The sequence below is a fragment of the Eschrichtius robustus genome, chromosome 19 (genome assembly GCF_028021215.1).
Source record: "Eschrichtius robustus isolate mEscRob2 chromosome 19, mEscRob2.pri, whole genome shotgun sequence".
NCBI classification, from domain to species: Eukaryota; Metazoa; Chordata; class Mammalia; order Artiodactyla; family Eschrichtiidae; genus Eschrichtius; species Eschrichtius robustus.
In genome coordinates this window covers 44305710-44321849 of record NC_090842.1, presented here as the reverse complement: position 1 = coordinate 44321849, position 16140 = coordinate 44305710, and positions in this window count along the sequence as shown.

Sequence of the window (16140 nt, the reverse complement as noted above, 5' to 3'; positions counted from 1 at the left end):
CGGAGAAGTTATCACGCAGCAGAATTCAACAACCTTCCTCTACACGTGTGTACCCAAACGAAGCGCTGGGCAGTGGGTGTTCTCAGGCCAAGAGCAGACCTTGTTCGGGGCTGCACCTGCTCTGTGGTTCAAAGGTTCTCTGACTCTGCTCCTTTGGAAGCATTTCAGAGCCGACGCTATCCCTGGGCTGCCAAAGCAAAGAGGCATAGTGGCCTTTCACACTGAAGGCATGGGCTTCTTTCCCATTCAGAAAGTGTATGTTGCCCCTCCCAGGCTCTGCCCCTGGAAAATGCAAGTGGGTGGACTCGATTTGGGCTGCCTGGTGAAACAACTTGCAGTCCCAAGCAGCATGAGTACCTCTCCTGAAGTGTGATTCCCAGCTAGGTAACCTCGGCCTTCGGAGGCTAGATGGGAGCAAACATGGTAAACTTGTGGGGAAAGTCTTGGACCACTGACCCATATGCTTGTGCTTGTGCGAGGGTTAGGCAGGAACTTTCCAACACAGGGTTTTCCCCTTACCATAAGCCGTCCCTTTGGGCTGCAGCAGGCGGGGGTTGTGTATCACAGTCTGGGAAGCAGGGCCTCAGGTGAGCCTGCCAACTGACTGCCTGCCCTCCGTCCTAGCCAGCTGAGAACATATGGCAAGGCTGATGGAACCCACCTACAAAGAAATGTTTCTCTGCAGAATAGGAGATTTGGCTACCAAACCTCCGCGTCTCCTCTCCCTCAGAGTGCTGTTCTGGTGTAGACTAGGGAAGGCTCCCAGGGACCCCAGCTTAGGAACGGCTCTTTGCCCACTTGGTTTCATCCGAGAAAGAGCCAGAGGGGCTGATCTCAACAAATAGGGCTGCACACCGTGAGTCCTTCGGGTAGGGCCGTCCTGAGCCAATGTGCCACCTAAGGAATGAAAGCAAAGTTTCCTTGCCACAGGAAAGCACACCGAGGCCTGGTGTTTTCTCTATGAAATTGACGTGAGCTTCAGGGTGAGGCCTATACTACATTGTGGAAAAGCTCGGGGTTACGGCTGTCTTTCTCCGTGTCTCGGACCCATGCCAGGGGCTCAGTCGTCGGGGAATGCTGAGTGGGAGAGGCTGCCTCTCTGCCGGACTCAGAAGGCTTCTTCCCTTTAGGGCAAGTCCGTTTGTGTCTTACCACGTGGAGGAGGAAAGAGGGCGCCTAGAGATATTCTAACATGAACTAGCTAACGACAGAGGAGCTGGAGGAGCTGCTTTCTCGGTGGAAGGAGCCAAAACGCCTGCATCCCTAAGGTCTCTTTGAGGACTGCCAGACACTCTGCCGTCAGAGGCCTAAGAATGGGAAATTGTGGCGGCATGGCAACACTTGGAATCCTAGGCTGCGGTGGAAGTGCGACTCTCAAACTGGATGGCAGAAGCTTCCAAGCAGAGTTGTTCTTCCATTTACCAAAGAGAAACCAAGGGTCTGACGCTGGTAGCGTTGTTGCTGCCGAGAACTGGCATCCCCGTGGGCCTGTGGGCTAATTTCCTGTTTCTGGCCCTCTAAGGAAACTCCTCCAGAAAGTCTTTGGGACCCGCTTAGAGAGAACAGCTGCGAAGTTGAGGCACTGAGCAGTAACCTAGATACCAGCCCTGGGTCCCAATCACCCACCTCTCTCTGGAGGTTACGTAGCCCACGGAGGGATTCAAGCAGGGAGTTTGCCTTATACACCCGGCACATGAAGCCGGGATGAGATGGAGGGCCACTTTACTGGCCCTCACGCTACGTGGCCCGGAGAAGTTATCACGCAGCAGAATTCAACAACCTTCCTCTACACGTGTGTACCCAAACGAAGCGCTGGGCAGTGGGTGTTCTCAGGCCAAGAGCAGACCTTGTTCGGGGCTGCACCTGGTCTGTGGTTCAAAGGTTCTCTGACTCTGCTCCTTTGGAAGCATTTCAGAGCCGACGCTATCCCTGGGCTGCCAAAGCAAAGAGGCATAGTGGGCTTTCACACTGAAGGCATGGGCTTCTTTCCCATTCAGAAAGTGTATGTTGCCCCTCCCAGGCTCGGCCCCTGGAAAATGCAAGTGGGTGGACTCGATTTGGGCTGCCTGGTGAAACAACTTGCAGTCCCTAGCAGCATGAGTACCTCTCCTGAAGTGTGATTCCCAGCTAGGTAACCTCGGCCTTCGGAGGCTAGATGGGAGCAAACATGGTAAACGTGTGGGGAAAGTCTTGGACCACTGACCCATATGCTTGTGCTTGTGCGAGGGTTAGGCAGGAACTTTCCAACACAGGGTTTTCCCCTTACCATAAGCCGTCCCTTCGGGCTGCAGCAGGCGGGGGTTCTGTATCACAGTCTGGGAAGCAGGGCCTCAGGTGAGCCTGCCAACTGACTGCCTGCCCTCCGTCCTAGCCAGCTGAGAACATATGACAAGGCTGATGGAACCCACCTACAACGAAATGTTTCTCTGCAGAATAGGAGATTTGGCTACCAAACCTCCGCGTCTCCTCTCCCTCAGAGTGCTGTTCTGGTGTAGACTAGGGAAGGCTCCCAGGGACCTCAGCTTAGGAACTGCTGTTTGCCCACTTGGTTTCATCCGAGAAAGAGCCAGAGGGGCTGATCTCAACAAATAGGGCTGCACACCGTGAGTCCTTCGGGTAGGGCCGTCCTGAGCCAATGTGCCACCTAAGGAATGAAAGCAAAGTTTCCTTGCCACAGGAAAGCACACCGAGGCCTGGTGTTTTCTCTATGAAATTGACGTGAGCTTCAGGGTGAGGGCAACACTACATTGTGGAAAAGCTCGGGGTTACGGCTGTATTTCTCCGTGTCTCGGACCCATGCCAGGGGCTCAGTCGTCGGGGAATGCTGAGTGGGAGAGGCTGCCTCTCTGCCGGACTCAGAAGGCTTCTCCCTTTAGGGCAAGTCCGTTTGGTCTTACCACGTGGAGGAGGAAAGAGGGCGCCTAGAGATATTCTAACATGAACTAGCTAACGACAGAGGAGCTGGAGGAGCTGCTTTCTCGGTGGAAGGAGCCAAAACGCCTGCATCCCTAAGGTCTCTTTGAGGACTGCCAGACACTCTGCCGTCATAGGCCTAAGAATGGGAAATTGTGGCGGCATGGCAACACTTGGAATCCTAGGCTGCGGTGGAAGTGCGACTCTCAAACTGGATGGCAGAAGCTTCCAAGCAGAGTTGTTCTTCCATTTACCAAAGAGAACCCAAGGGTCTGACGCTGGTAGCGTTGTTGCTGCCGAGAACTGGCATCCCCGTGGGCCTGTCGGCTAATTTCCTGTTTCTGGCCCTCTAAGGAAACTCTTCCAGAAAGCTTTTGGGACCCGCTTAGAGAGAACAGCTGCGAAGTTGAGGCACTGAGCAGTAACCTAGATACCAGCCCTGGGTCCCAATCACCCACCTCTCTCTGGAGGTTACGTAGCCCACGGAGGGATTCAAGCAGGGAGTTTGCCTTATACACCCGGCACATGAAGCCGGGATGAGATGGAGGGCCACTCTACTGGCCCTCACTCTACGTGGCCCGGAGAAGTTATCACGCAGCAGAATTCAACAACCTTCCTCTACACGTGTGTACCCAAACGAAGCGCTGGGCAGTGGGTGTTCTCAGGCCAAGAGCAGACCTTGTTCGGGGCTGCACCTGCTCTGTGGTTCAAAGGTTCTCTGACTCTGCTCCTTTGGAAGCATTTCAGAGCCGACGCTATCCCGGGGCTGCCAAAGCAAAGAGGCATAGTGGCCTTTCACACTGAAGGCATGGGCTTCTTTCCCATTCAGAAAGTGTATGTTGCCCCTCCCAGGCTCGGCCCCTGGAAAATGCAAGTGGGTGGACTCGATTTGGGCTGCCTGGTGAAACAACTTGCAGTCCCAAGCAGCATGAGTACCTCTCCTGAAGTGTGATTCCCAGCTAGGTAACTCGGCCTTCGGAGGCTAGATGGGAGCAAACATGGTAAACGTGTGGGGAAAGTCTTGGACCACTGACCCATATGCTTGTGCTTGTGCGAGGGTTAGGCAGGAACTTTCCAACACAGGGTTTTCCCCTTACCATAAGCCGTCCCTTTGGGCTGCAGCAGGCGGGGGTTCTGTATCACAGTCTGGGAAGCAGGGCCTCAGGTGAGCCTGCCAACTGACTGCCTGCCCTCCGTCCTAGCCAGCTGAGAAAATATGGCAAGGCTGATGGAACCCACCTACAACGAAATGTTTCTCTGCAGAATAGGAGATTTGGCTACCAAACCTCCGCGTCTCCTCTCCCTCAGAGTGCTGTTCTGGTGTAGACTAGGGAAGGCTCCCAGGGACCCCAGCTTAGGAACGGCTCTTTGCCCACTTGGTTTCATCCGAGAAAGAGCCAGAGGGGCTGATCTCAACAAATAGGGCTGCACACCGTGAGTCCTTCGGGTAGGGCCGTCCTGAGCCAATGTGCCACCTAAGGAATGAAAGCAAAGTTTCCTTGCCACAGGAAAGCACACCGAGGCCTGGTGTTTTCTCTATGAAATTGACGTGAGCTTCAGGGTGAGGCCTATACTACATTGTGGAAAAGCTCGGGGTTACGGCTGTCTTTCTCCGTGTCTCGGACCCATGCCAGGGGCTCAGTCGTCGGGGAATGCTGAGTGGGAGAGGCTGCCTCTCTGCCGGACTCAGAAGGCTTCTTCCCTTTAGGGCAAGTCCGTTTGTGTCTTACCACGTGGAGGAGGAAAGAGGGCGCCTAGAGATATTCTAACATGAACTAGCTAACGACAGAGGAGCTGGAGGAGCTGCTTTCTCGGTGGAAGGAGCCAAAACGCCTGCATCCCTAAGGTCTCTTTGAGGACTACCAGACACTCTGCCGTCATAGGCCTAAGAATGGGAAATTGTGGCGGCATGGCAACACTTGGAATCCTAGGCTGCGGTGGAAGTGCGACTCTCAAACTGGATGGCAGAAGCTTCCAAGCAGAGTTGTTCTTCCATTTACCAAAGAGAAACCAAGGGTCTGACGCTGGTAGCGTTGTTGCTGCCGAGAACTGGCATCCCCGTGGGCCTGTGGGCTAATTTCCTGTTTCTGGCCCTCTAAGGAAACTCCTCCAGAAAGTCTTTGGGACCCGCTTAGAGAGAACAGCTGCGAAGTTGAGGCACTGAGCAGTAACCTAGATACCAGCCCTGGGTCCCAATCCCCCACCTCTCTCTGGAGGTTACGTAGCCCACGGAGGGATTCAAGCAGGGAGTTTGCCTTATACACCCGGCACATGAAGCCGGGATGAGATGGAGGGCCACTCTACTGGCCCTCACGCTACGTGGCCCGGAGAAGTTATCACGCAGCAGAATTCAACAACCTTCCTCTACACGTGTGTACCCAAACGAAGCGCTGGGCAGTGGGTGTTCTCAGGCCAAGAGCAGACCTTGTTCGGGGCTGCACCTGCTCTGTGGTTCAAAGGTTCTCTGACTCTGCTCCTTTGGAAGCATTTCAGAGCCGACGCTATCCCTGGGCTGCCAAAGCAAAGAGGCATAGTGGGCTTTCACACTGAAGGCATGGGCTTCTTTCCCATTCAGAAAGTGTATGTTGCCCCTCCCAGGCTCGGCCCCTGGAAAATGCAAGTGGGTGGACTCGATTTGGGCTGCCTGGTGAAACAACTTGCAGTCCCAAGCAGCATGAGTACCTCTCCTGAAGTGTGATTCCCAGCTAGTTAACCTCGGCCTTCGGAGGCTAGATGGGAGCAAACATGGTAAACGTGTGGGGAAAGTCTTGGACCACTGACCCATATGCTTGTGCTTGTGCGAGGGTTAGGCAGGAACTTTCCAACACAGGGTTTTCCCCTTACCATAAGCCGTCCCTTCGGGCTGCAGCAGGCGGGGGTTCTGTATCACAGTCTGGGAAGCAGGGCCTCAGGTGAGCCTGCCAACTGACTGCCTGCCCTCCGTCCTAGCCAGCTGAGAACATATGACAAGGCTGATGGAACCCACCTACAACGAAATGTTTCTCTGCAGAATAGGAGATTTGGCTACCAAACCTCCGCGTCTCCTCTCCCTCAGAGTGCTGTTCTGGTGTAGACTAGGGAAGGCTCCCAGGGACCCCAGCTTAGGAACGGCTCTTTGCCCACTTGGTTTCATCCGAGAAAGAGCCAGAGGGGCTGATCTCAACAAATAGGGCTGCACACCGTGAGTCCTTCGGGTAGGGCCGTCCTGAGCCAATGTGCCACCTAAGGAATGAAAGCAAAGTTTCCTTGCCACAGGAAAGCACACCGAGGCCTGGTGTTTTCTCTATGAAATTGACGTGAGCTTCAGGGTGAGGCCAACACTACATTGTGGAAAAGCTCGGGGTTACGGCTGTCTTTCTCCGTGTCTCGGACCCATGCCAGGGGCTCAGTCGTCGGGGAATGCTGAGTGGGAGAGGCTGCCTCTCTGCCGGACTCAGAAGGCTTCTTCCCTTTAGGGCAAGTCCGTTTGGTCTTACCACGTGGAGGAGGAAAGAGGGCGCCTAGAGATATTCTAACATGAACTAGCTAACGACAGAGGAGCTGGAGGAGCTGCTTTCTCGGTGGAAGGAGCCAAAACGCCTGCATCCCTAAGGTCTCTTTGAGGACTGCCAGACACTCTGCCGTCATAGGCCTAAGAATGGGAAATTGTGGCGGCATGGCAACACTTGGAATCCTAGGCTGCGGTGGAAGTGCGACTCTCAAACTGGATGGCAGAAGCTTCCAAGCAGAGTTGTTCTTCCATTTACCAAAGAGAACCCAAGGGTCTGACGCTGGTAGCGTTGTTGCTGCCGAGAACTGGCATCCCCGTGGGCCTGTCGGCTAATTTCCTGTTTCTGGCCCTCTAAGGAAACTCTTCCAGAAAGCCTTTGGGACCCGCTTAGAGAGAACAGCTGCGAAGTTGAGGCACTGAGCAGTAACCTAGATACCAGCCCTGGGTCCCAATCACCCACCTCTCTCTGGAGGTTACGTAGCCCACGGAGGGATTCAAGCAGGGAGTTTGCCTTATACACCCGGCACATGAAGCCGGGATGAGATGGAGGGCCACTCTACTGGCCCTCACTCTACGTGGCCCGGAGAAGTTATCACGCAGCAGAATTCAACAACCTTCCTCTACACGTGTGTACCCAAACGAAGCGCTGGGCAGTGGGTGTTCTCAGGCCAAGAGCAGACCTTGTTCGGGGCTGCACCTGCTCTGTGGTTCAAAGGTTCTCTGACTCTGCTCCTTTGGAAGCATTTCAGAGCCGACGCTATCCCGGGGCTGCCAAAGCAAAGAGGCATAGTGGCCTTTCACACTGAAGGCATGGGCTTCTTTCCCATTCAGAAAGTGTATGTTGCCCCTCCCAGGCTCGGCCCCTGGAAAATGCAAGTGGGTGGACTCGATTTGGGCTGCCTGGTGAAACAACTTGCAGTCCCAAGCAGCATGAGTACCTCTCCTGAAGAGTGATTCCCAGCTAGGTAACCTCGGCCTTCGGAGGCTAGATGGGAGCAAACATGGTAAACTTGTGGGGAAAGTCTTGGACCACTGACCCATATGCTTGTGCTTGTGCGAGGGTTAGGCAGGAACTTTCCAACACAGGGTTTTCCCCTTACCATAAGCCGTCCCTTCGGGCTGCAGCAGGCGGGGGTTCTGTATCACAGTCTGGGAAGCAGGGCCTCAGGTGAGCCTGCCAACTGACTGCCTGCCCTCTGTCCTAGCCAGGTGAGAAAATATGGCAAGGCTGATGGAACCCACCTACAACGAAATGTTTCTCTGCAGAATAGGCGATTTGGCTACCAAACCTCCGCGTCTCCTCTCCCTCAGAGTGCTGTTCTGGTGTAGACTAGGGAAGGCTCCCAGGGACCCCAGCTTAAGAACGGCTCTTTGCCCACTTGGTTTCATCCGAGAAAGAGCCAGAGGGGCTGATCTCAACAAATAGGGCTGCACACCGTGAGTCGTTCGGGTAGGGCCGTCCTGAGCCAATGTGCCACCTAAGGAATGAAAGCAAAGTTTCCTTGCCACAGGAAAGCACACCGAGGCCTGTTGTTTTCTCTATGAAATTGACGTGAGCTTCAGGGTGAGGCCAACACTGCATTGTGGAAAAGCTCGGGGTTACGGCTGTCTTTCTCCGTGTCTCGGACCCATGCCAGGGGCTCAGTCGTCGGGGAATGCTGAGTGGGAGAGGCTGCCTCTCTGCCGGACTCAGAAGGCTTCTTCCCTTTAGGGCAAGTCCGTTTGGTCTTACCACGTGGAGGAGGAAAGAGGGCGCCTAGAGATATTCTAACATGAACTAGCTAACGACAGAGGAGCTGGAGGAGCTGCTTTCTCGGTGGAAGGAGCCAAAACGCCTGCATCCCTAAGGTCTCTTTGAGGACTGCCAGACACTCTGCCGTCATAGGCCTAAGAATGGGAAATTGTGGCGGCATGGCAACACTTGGAATCCTAGGCTGCGGTGGAAGTGCGACTCTCAAACTGGATGGCAGAAGCTTCCAAGCAGAGTTGTTCTTCCATTTACCAAAGAGAACCCAAGGGTCTGACGCTGGTAGCGTTGTTGCTGCCGAGAACTGGCATCCCCGTGGGCCTGTCGGCTAATTTCCTGTTTCTGGCCCTCTAAGGAAACTCTTCCAGAAAGCCTTTGGGACCCGCTTAGAGAGAACAGCTGCGAAGTTGAGGCACTGAGCAGTAACCTAGATACCAGCCCTGGGTCCCAATCACCCACCTCTCTCTGGAGGTTACGTAGCCCACGGAGGGATTCAAGCAGGGAGTTTGCCTTATACACCCGGCACATGAAGCCGGGATGAGATGGAGGGCCACTCTACTGGCCCTCACTCTACGTGGCCCGGAGAAGTTATCACGCAGCAGAATTCAACAACCTTCCTCTACACGTGTGTACCCAAACGAAGCGCTGGGCAGTGGGTGTTCTCAGGCCAAGAGCAGACCTTGTTCGGGGCTGCACCTGCTCTGTGGTTCAAAGGTTCTCTGACTCTGCTCCTTTGGAAGCATTTCAGAGCCGACGCTATCCCTGGGCTGCCAAAGCAAAGAGGCATAGTGGCCTTTCACACTGAAGGCATGGGCTTCTTTCCCATTCAGAAAGTGTATGTTGCCCCTCCCAGGCTCGGCCCCTGGAAAATGCAAGTGGGTGGACTCGATTTGGGCTGCCTGGTGAAACAACTTGCAGTCCCAAGCAGCATGAGTACCTCTCCTGAAGTGTGATTCCCAGCTAGGTAACCTCGGCCTTCGGAGGCTAGATGGGAGCAAACATGGTAAACTTGTGGGGAAAGTCTTGGACCACTGACCCATATGCTTGTGCTTGTGCGAGGGTTAGGCAGGAACTTTCCAACACAGGGTTTTCCCCTTACCATAAGCCGTCCCTTCGGGCTGCAGCAGGCGGGGGTTCTGTATCACTGTCTGGGAAGCAGGGCCTCAGGTGAGCCTGCCAACTGACTGCCTGCCCTCTGTCCTAGCCAGCTGAGAAAATATGGCAAGGCTGATGGAACCCACCTACAACGAAATGTTTCTCTGCAGAATAGGAGATTTGGCTACCAAACCTCCGCGTCTCCTCTCCCTCAGAGTGCTGTTCTGGTGTAGACTAGGGAAGGCTCCTCGGGACCCCAGCTTAGGAACGGCTCTTTGCCCACTTGGTTTCATCCGAGAAAGAGCCAGAGGGGCTGATCTCAACAAATAGGGCTGCACACCGTGAGTCCTTCGGGTAGGGCCGTCCTGAGCCAATGTGCCACCTAAGGAATGAAAGCAAAGTTTCCTTGCCACAGGAAAGCACAACGAGGCCTGGTGTTTTCTCTATGAAATTGACGTGAGCTTCAGGGTGAGGCCTATACTACATTGTGGAAAAGCTCGGGGTTACGGCTGTCTTTCTCCGTGTCTCGGACCCATGCCAGGGGCTCAGTCGTCGGGGAATGCTGAGTGGGAGAGGCTGCCTCTCTGCCGGACTCAGAAGGCTTCTTCCCTTTAGGGCAAGTCCGTTTGTGTCTTACCTCGTGGAGGAGGAAAGAGGGCGCCTAGAGATATTCTAACATGAACTAGCTAACGACAGAGGAGCTGGAGGAGCTGCTTTCTCGGTGGAAGGAGCCAAAACGCCTGCATCCCTAAGGTCTCTTTGAGGACTGCCAGACACTCTGCCGTCAGAGGCCTAAGAATGGGAAATTGTGGCGGCATGGCAACACTTGGAATCCTAGGCTGCGGTGGAAGTGCGACTCTCAAACTGGATGGCAGAAGCTTCCAAGCAGAGTTGTTCTTCCATTTACCAAAGAGAACCCAAGGGTCTGACGCTGGTAGCGTTGTTGCTGCCGAGAACTGGCATCCCCGTGGGCCTTTGGGCTAATTTCCTGTTTCTGGCCCTCTAAGGAAACTCCTCCAGAAAGTCTTTGGGACCCGCTTAGAGAGAACAGCTGCGAAGTTGAGGCACTGAGCAGTAACCTAGATACCAGCCCTGGGTCCCAATCACCCACCTCTCTCTGGAGGTTACGTAGCCCACGGAGGGATTCAAGCAGGGAGTTTGCCTTATACACCCGGCACATGAAGCCGGGATGAGATGGAGGGCCACTTTACTGGCCCTCACGCTACGTGGCCCGGAGAAGTTATCACGCAGCAGAATTCAACAACCTTCCTCTACACGTGTGTACCCAAACGAAGCGCTGGGCAGTGGGTGTTCTCAGGCCAAGAGCAGACATTGTTCGGGGCTGCACCTGCTCTGTGGTTCAAATGTTCTCTGACTCTGCTCCTTTGGAAGCATTTCAGAGCCGACGCTATCCCTGGGCTGCCAAAGCAAAGAGGCATAGTGGGCTTTCACACTGAAGGCATGGGCTTCTTTCCCATTCAGAAAGTGTATGTTGCCCCTCCCAGGCTCTGCCCCTGGAAAATGCAAGTGTGTGGACTCGATTTGGGCTGCCTGGTGAAACAACTTGCAGTCCCAAGCAGCATGAGTACCTCTCCTGAAGTGTGATTCCCAGCTAGGTAACCTCGGCCTTCGGAGGCTAGATGGGAGCAAACATGGTAAACTTGTGGGGAAAGTCTTGGACCACTGACCCATATGCTTGTGCTTGTGCGAGGGTTAGGCAGGAACTTTCCAACACAGGGTTTTCCCCTTACCATAAGCCGTCCCTTCGGGCTGCAGCAGGCGGGGGTTCTGTATCACAGTCTGGGAAGCAGGGCCTCAGGTGAGCCTGCCAACTGACTGCCTGCCCTCCGTCCTAGCCAGCTGAGAACATATGGCAAGGCTGATGGAACCCACCTACAACGAAATGTTTCTCTGCAGAATAGGAGATTTGGCTACCAAACCTCCGCGTCTCCTCTCCCTCAGAGTGCTGTTCTGGTGTAGACTAGGGAAGGCTCCCAGGGACCCCAGCTTAGGAACGGCTCTTTGCCCACTTGGTTTCATCCGAGAAAGAGCCAGAGGGTCTGATCTCAACAAATAGGGCTGCACACCGTGAGTCCTTCGGGTAGGGCCGTCCTGAGCCAATGTGCCACCTAAGGAATGAAAGCAAAGTTTCCTTGCCACAGGAAAGCACACCGAGGCCTGGTGTTTTCTCTATGAAATTGACGTGAGCTTCAGGGTGAGGCCAACACTACATTGTGGAAAAGCTCGGGGTTACGGCTGTCTTTCTCCGTGTCTCGGACCCATGCCAGGGGCTCAGTCGTCGGGGAATGCTGAGTGGGAGAGGCTGCCTCTCTGCCGGACTCAGAAGGCTTCTTCCCTTTAGGGCAAGTCCGTTTGGTCTTACCACGTGGAGGAGGAAAGAGGGCGCCTAGAGATATTCTAACATGAACTAGCTAACGACAGAGGAGCTGGAGGAGCTGCTTTCTCGGTGGAAGGAGCCAAAACGCCTGCATCCCTAAGGTCTCTTTGAGGACTGCCAGACACTCTGCCGTCATAGGCCTAAGAATGGGAAATTGTGGCGGCATGGCAACACTTGGAATCCTAGGCTGCGGTGGAAGTGCGACTCTCAAACTGGATGGCAGAAGCTTCCAAGCAGAGTTGTTCTTCCATTTACCAAAGAGAACCCAAGGGTCTGACGCTGGTAGCGTTGTTGCTGCCGAGAACTGGCATCCCCGTGGGCCTATCGGCTAATTTCCTGTTTCTGGCCCTGTAAGGAAACTCTTCCAGAAAGCCTTTGGGACCCGCCTAGAGAGAACAGCTGCGAAGTTGAGGCACTGAGCAGTAACCTAGATACCAGCCCTGGGTCCCAATCACCCACCTCTCTCTGGAGGTTACGTAGCCCACGGAGGGATTCAAGCAGGGAGTTTGCCTTATACACCCGGCACATGAAGCCGGGATGAGATGGAGGGCCACTCTACTGGCCCTCACGCTACGTGGCCCGGAGAAGTTATCACGCAGCAGAATTCAACAACCTTCCTCTACACGTGTGTACCCAAAGGAAGCGCTGGGCAGTGGGTGTTCTCAGGCCAAGAGCAGACCTTGTTCGGGGCTGCACCTGCTCTGTGGTTCAAAGGTTCTCTGACTCTGCTCCTTTGGAAGCATTTCAGAGCCGACGCTATCCCTGGGCTGCCAAAGCAAAGAGGCATAGTGGCCTTTCACACTGAAGGCATGGGCTTCTTTCCCATTCAGAAAGTGTATGTTGCCCCTCCCAGGCTCGGCCCCTGGAAAATGCAAGTGGGTGGACTCGATTTGGGCTGCCTGGTGAAACAACTTGCAGTCCCAAGCAGCATGAGTACCTCTCCTGAAGTGTGATTCCCAGCTAGGTAACCTCGGCCTTCGGAGGCTAGATGGGAGCAAACATGGTAAACTTGTGGGGAAAGTCTTGGACCACTGACCCATATGCTTGTGCTTGTGCGAGGGTTAGGCAGGAACTTTCCAACACAGGGTTTTCCCCTTACCATAAGCCGTCCCTTTGGGCTGCAGCAGGCGGGGGTTCTGTATCACAGTCTGGGAAGCAGGGCCTCAGGTGAGCCTGCCAACTGACTGCCTGCCCTCCGTCCTAGCCAGCTGAGAAAATATGGCAAGGCTGATGGAACCCACCTACAACGAAATGTTTCTCTGCAGAATAGGAGATTTGGCTACCAAACCTCCGCGTCTCCTCTCCCTCAGAGTGCTGTTCTGGTGTAGACTAGGGAAGGCTCCCCGGGACCCCAGCTTAGGAACGGCTCTTTGCCCACTTGGTTTCATCCGAGAAAGAGCCAGAGGGGCTGATCTCAACAAATAGGGCTGCACACCGTGAGTCCTTCGGGTAGGGCCGTCCTGAGCCAATGTGCCACCTAAGGAATGAAAGCAAAGTTTCCTTGCCACAGGAAAGCACACCGAGGCCTGGTGTTTTCTCTATGAAATTGACGTGAGCTTCAGGGTGAGGCCTATACTACATTGTGGAAAAGCTCGGGGTTACGGCTGTCTTTCTCCGTGTCTCGGACCCATGCCAGGGGCTCAGTCGTCGGGGAATGCTGAGTGGGAGAGGCTGCCTCTCTGCCGGACTCAGAAGGCTTCTTCCCTTTAGGGCAAGTCCGTTTGTGTCTTACCTCGTGGAGGAGGAAAGAGGGCGCCTAGAGATATTCTAACATGAACTAGCTAACGACAGAGGAGCTGGAGGAGCTGCTTTCTCGGTGGAAGGAGCCAAAACGCCTGCATCCCTAAGGTCTCTTTGAGGACTGCCAGACACTCTGCCGTCATAGGCCTAAGAATGGGAAATTGTGGCGGCATGGCAACACTTGGAATCCTAGGCTGCGGTGGAAGTGCGACTCTCAAACTGGATGGCAGAAGCTTCCAAGCAGAGTTGTTCTTCCATTTACCAAAGAGAACCCAAGGGTCTGACGCTGGTAGCGTTGTTGCTGCCGAGAACTGGCATCCCCGTGGGCCTGTCGGCTAATTTCCTGTTTCTGGCCCTCTAAGGAAGCACTTCCAGAAAGCCTTTGGGACCCGCTTAGAGAGAACAGCTGCGAAGTTGAGGCACTGAGCAGTAACCTAGATACCAGCCCTGGGTCCCAATCACCCACCTCTCTCTGGAGGTTACGTAGCCCACGGAGGGATTCAAGCAGGGAGTTTGCCTTATACACCCGGCACATGAAGCCGGGATGAGATGGAGGGACACTCTACTGGCCCTCACGCTACGTGGCCCGGAGAAGTTATCACGCAGCAGAATTCAACAACCTTCCTCTACACGTGTGTACCCAAACGAAGCGCTGGGCAGTGGGTGTTCTCAGGCCAAGAGCAGACATTGTTCGGGGCTGCACCTGCTCTGTGGTTCAAATGTTCTCTGACTCTGCTCCTTTGGAAGCATTTCAGAGCCGACGCTATCCCTGGGCTGCCAAAGCAAAGAGGCATAGTGGGCTTTCACACTGAAGGCATGGGCTTCTTTCCCATTCAGAAAGTGTATGTTGCCCCTCCCAGGCTCTGCCCCTGGAAAATGCAAGTGTGTGGACTCGATTTGGGCTGCCTGGTGAAACAACTTGCAGTCCCAAGCAGCATGAGTACCTCTCCTGAAGTGTGATTCCCAGCTAGGTAACCTCGGCCTTCGGAGGCTAGATGGGAGCAAACATGGTAAACTTGTGGGGAAAGTCTTGGACCACTGACCCATATGCTTGTGCTTGTGCGAGGGTTAGGCAGGAACTTTCCAACACAGGGTTTTCCCCTTACCATAAGCCGTCCCTTCGGGCTGCAGCAGTCGGGGGTTCTGTATCACAGTCTGGGAAGCAGGGCCTCAGGTGAGCCTGCCAACTGACTGCCTGCCCTCCGTCCTAGCCAGCTGAGAACATATGGCAAGGCTGATTGAACCCACCTACAACGAAATGTTTCTCTGCAGAATAGGAGATTTGGCTACCAAACCTCCGCGTCTCCTCTCCCTCAGAGTGCTGTTCTGGTGTAGACTAGGGAAGGCTCCCAGGGACCCCAGCTTAGGAACGGCTCTTTGCCCACTTGGTTTCATCCGAGAAAGAGCCAGAGGGGCTGATCTCAACAAATAGGGCTGCACACCGTGAGTCCTTCGGGTAGGGCCGTCCTGAGCCAATGTGCCACCTAAGGAATGAAAGCAAAGTTTCCTTGCCACAGGAAAGCACACCGAGGCCTGGTGTTTTCTCTATGAAATTGACGTGAGCTTCAGGGTGAGGCCAACACTACATTGTGGAAAAGCTCGGGGTTACGGCTGTCTTTCTCCGTGTCTCGGACCCATGCCAGGGGCTCAGTCGTCGGGGAATGCTGAGTGGGAGAGGCTGCCTCTCTGCCGGACTCAGAAGGCTTCTTCCCTTTAGGGCAAGTCCGTTTGGTCTTACCACGTGGAGGAGGAAAGAGGGCGCCTAGAGATATTCTAACATGAACTAGCTAACGACAGAGGAGCTGGAGGAGCTGCTTTCTCGGTGGAAGGAGCCAAAACGCCTGCATCCCTAAGGTCTCTTTGAGGACTGCCAGACACTCTGCCGTCATAGGCCTAAGAATGGGAAATTGTGGCGGCATGGCAACACTTGGAATCCTAGGCTGCGGTGGAAGTGCGACTCTCAAACTGGATGGCAGAAGCTTCCAAGCAGAGTTGTTCTTCCATTTACCAAAGAGAACCCAAGGGTCTGACGCTGGTAGCGTTGTTGCTGCCGAGAACTGGCATCCCCGTGGGCCTGTCGGCTAATTTCCTGTTTCTGGCCCTCTAAGGAAACTCTTCCAGAAAGCCTTTGGGACCCGCCTAGAGAGAACAGCTGCGAAGTTGAGGCACTGAGCAGTAACCTAGATACCAGCCCTGGGTCCCAATCACCCACCTCTCTCTGGAGGTTACGTAGCCCACGGAGGGATTCAAGCAGGGAGTTTGCCTTATACACCCGGCACATGAAGCCGGGATGAGATGGAGGGCCACTCTACTGGCCCTCACTCTACGTGGCCCGGAGAAGTTATCACGCAGCAGAATTCAACAACCTTCCTCTACACGTGTGTACCCAAACGAAGCGCTGGGCAGTGGGTGTTCTCAGGCCAAGAGCAGACCTTGTTCGGGGCTGCACCTGCTCTGTGGTTCAAAGGTTCTCTGACTCTGCTCCTTTGGAAGCATTTCAGAGCCGACGCTATCCCTGGGCTGCCAAAGCAAAGAGGCATAGTGGCCTTTCACACTGAAGGCATGGGCTTCTTTCCCATTCAGAAAGTGTATGTTGCCCCTCCCAGGCTCGGCCCATGGAAAATGCAAGTGGGTGGACTCGGTTTGGGCTGCCTGGTGAAACAACTTGCAGTCCCAAGCAGCATGAGTACCTCTCCTGAAGTGTGATTCCCAGCTAGGTAACCTCGGCCTTCGGAGGCTAGATGGGAGCAAACATGG